This window comes from Etheostoma cragini, unplaced genomic scaffold (genome assembly GCF_013103735.1).
Source record: "Etheostoma cragini isolate CJK2018 unplaced genomic scaffold, CSU_Ecrag_1.0 ScbMSFa_123, whole genome shotgun sequence".
In the NCBI taxonomy this organism is placed as follows: domain Eukaryota; kingdom Metazoa; phylum Chordata; class Actinopteri; order Perciformes; family Percidae; genus Etheostoma; species Etheostoma cragini.
This window is the reverse complement of record NW_023265263.1, coordinates 1-3,267: the sequence shown is the minus strand read 5'-3', so window position 1 is coordinate 3,267 and position 3,267 is coordinate 1. Positions and strand designations below refer to the sequence as shown.

Genomic DNA, 3,267 nt, shown 5'->3' with positions numbered 1-3,267 from the left:
GTGTGTGTGTGTGTGCGTGCTCCACCTGTCCAGCTCCGCCTCCAGCTGGCAGTAGGCGGCGTAGGCCACGATGTTCTCCTGCCCGCAGCGCTCCGTGGTGATGCCGCTGACGTAGAGCACGAAGTCGGAGCCCTCCACCCCGGGGCCGTCTGGGGGCCCCACGGGGCCGCAGGACTTCCCCGACTCACTGCACACCTTGCATTGCTACGGGGGGGGGCACACAGGGGGGGCACGGGGGGAGGGGGGGCACGGGGGGAGAACATCGGAAAGAGACACTCGTCACGTTATAATCTGTAAATCCAGATGATTACAGCTGCAGAGACGTATAACTTAGTAACTGTTAAACCAATCAACAGCTGATCTGATCATTTATTCATTAATTTGCGTAACACTAACTTATTAACTTAGTTTACAGGTATTTGGGGAATTTATGGTCAATAAACCTAATTTAAAAGAAATTATACCTAATGTTTGAGTTAGAAAAGCAGAAATTAGGAATTATTGAGACTAAAATTAAAGGAATGGATGTTGATGAGAATCACAGACTGGAATATGTCAACTTTTACTCAATACTATTTCAAAAAATCGTAATTTTTTTTTAACAATTTGTAAATTTACGGGATAAAGTTGTAATATTACAGAGAAATAAAGTCGTAGAAACATTTGAAAAAGTCTGAATATTACGGGTAAAAGTCGGAATATTACGAAGAAATAAAGTCGTAAAAACATTTGAAACAAGTCTGAATATTAAGAAAAACAATTTGAATATTACAAACAAATAAAGTCGTAAAAACATTCGGAAAAGTCTGAATATTACGAAGAAATAAAGTTGTAAAAACATTTGAAAAAGTCGGAATATTACGGAGGAATAAAGTCGGAAAAACATTTGAAAAAATCTGAACATTACAAAGAAATAAAGTCGTAAAAACATTTGAAAAAGTCGGAATATACAGAGAAATAAAGTCGTAAAAACATTTGAAAAAGTCAGAATAATACGGTGAAATAAAGTCGTAAAAACATTTGAAAAAAGTCGTAATATTAAGGAAAAAAAATTGAATATTCAGTCAGAATATTACGGGAAAAAGTTGGAATATTAAGGAGAATTAAAGTCGTAGAAACACTTGAAAAAAGTCGGAATATTAAGGGAAAAAGTCGGAATATTACAGAAAAATAAAGTCCTAAAACATTTTAAAAAGTCGGATAGTACGAAGAAATAAAGTTGTAAAAACATTTGAAAAAGTCGGAATACACAGAGAAATAAAGTTGTAAAAACATTTGAAAAAGTCGGAATAATACGGTGAAATAAAGTCGTAAAAACATTTGAAAAAGTCGGAATATTAAGGAAAAGAATTTGAATATTACAGAAAAATAAAGTCCTAAAAACATTTGAAGAAGTTGGAATATTACGAAGAAATAAAGTTGTAAAAACATTTGAAAAAGTCGGAATATTACGAAGAAATAAAGTTGTAAAAACATTTGAAAAAGTTGGAATATTACGAAGAAATAAAGTTGTAAAAACATTTGAAAAAGTTGGAATATTACGAAGAAATAAAGTTGTAAAAACATTTGAAAAAGTTGGAATATTACGGAGAAATAAAGTCGGAAAAAAATTTGAAAATATCGGAATATTACGAAGAAATAAAGTCGTAAAAACATTCAGAAAAGTTGGAATATTACGGAGAAATAAAGTCGGAAAAACATCTGAAAAAGTTGGAATATTACAGGAAAAAGTTGGAATATTACATTTATTTGTTGGAATTTTACAAAGAAATAAAGTCGTAGAAACATTTGAAAAAAGTCGGAATATTATGAAGAAATAAAGTTGTAAAAACATTTGAAAAAGTCGGAACATTACGGGAAAAAGTCGGAATATTACGAAGAAATAAAGTCGTAAAAACATTTGAAAAAGTCGGAACATTACGGGAAAAAGTTGGACTACTACAGAAAAAGTCGGAATATTACGAAGAAATAAAGTTGTAAAAACATTTGAAAAAGGGGGAACATTATGGGAAAAAGTCAGAATATTACGGAGAAATAAAGTCGTAAAAACTTTTAAAAGAAGAGTAAGCAGAGCGAAGCGTTGCTGCTCCCTGACCTGCAGGTGGTGCTGGGGCACGGTGACGGGCCCGCACCGCGTGACGTCGGCGCAGGCGTCCTGGCAGTAGCGGTGGGGGTCATCTCTCTTCCTCAGGTACTGGTTGGTCGAACATTGTCTGGGACGACGGGGACAACAAGGACGACATTAATCATGTCCTCAATTACTACAGACTAGAGCCCAACCATGAAGGATTTTATCTGGTGGACAGACTATGCAACACCATCACTAACAGGGACGTTGTAGAGCGTCCTCTGGTGGACAGACTATGTAACGCCATCACTAACAGGGACGTTGTAGAGCGTCCTCTGGTGGACAGACTATGTAACACCATCACTAACAGGGACGTTGTAGAGCGTCCTCTGGTGGACAGACTGTGCAACACCATCACTAACAGGGACGTTGTAGAGCGTCCTCTGGTGTGTGTACTTATCTGTCTCTGGGACAACTGTTGGATAAATAAAGGTTTTCTATCTTCTCTAATGCGGGCAGAGGGAATTTGATTGACAACCGTTGGTCCCGCCCCTGGGATTGAGCCCAGCCAATGGGGAGCTCCCAGGCGGTCAGGTGTATAGTGTGTAGCTGTGTAGTACCCCCCACCTGCTGAGCAGCACGGCCCCCCCCCGGCGCCTCACGCTGAAGGCCCTCTGCAGGTAGTCGATGGCCGGGGGAAACAGCTGGTCCTGGGGACAAGACACGCAACAAGTACTCAGAGGCTGTACTGCAGTACAAGTACTGTAGAAGTACCCTGTCACGGGTTAAAGTACTGTAGAAGTACCCTGTCACGAGTTAAAGTACTGGTACTGTGGAAGTACCCTGTCACGAGTTAAAGTACTGCAGAAGTACCCTGTCACAAGTACAAGTACTGTAGAGAGAGTTAGACAAAGTATCCTCAGGAAAATGTTGGTAAAGTATTAAATGTACTCAATGAAAAAAGTATTTAACTTTTTTCGTCAAAGTATTCTGATTTTTTCTTTATATCATGAATATTCTTTCATAACTTTTTTTACAAGAATATTAAATTCTTTCCTCATAAATATTCACGTGTTTTTCTAAAATTGTTCAACTTTTTCCCCAAAAAATATTCAACGATTCTCTGTGTCTCTCTCTGTGTGTGTGTGTGTGTGTGTGTGTGTGTGTGTCTGTCTGTCTGTCTGTGTGTGTGTGTGTGT

General features: G+C 38.4%; 1 long non-coding RNA gene across 1 annotated transcript; it reads right to left on the bottom strand.

The window, feature by feature from the left end:
- Nucleotides 1-10: 10 nt before the first annotated feature.
- Nucleotides 11-2,794, bottom strand: LOC117939828. The gene is made up of 3 exons (XR_004655666.1): nucleotides 2,696-2,794; nucleotides 2,096-2,213; nucleotides 11-204 (listed from the first exon to the last, which is right to left on the bottom strand). It is a non-coding gene; the product is annotated as an uncharacterized LOC117939828 (long non-coding RNA).
- Between the last annotated feature and the right edge of the window lie 473 nt (nucleotides 2,795-3,267).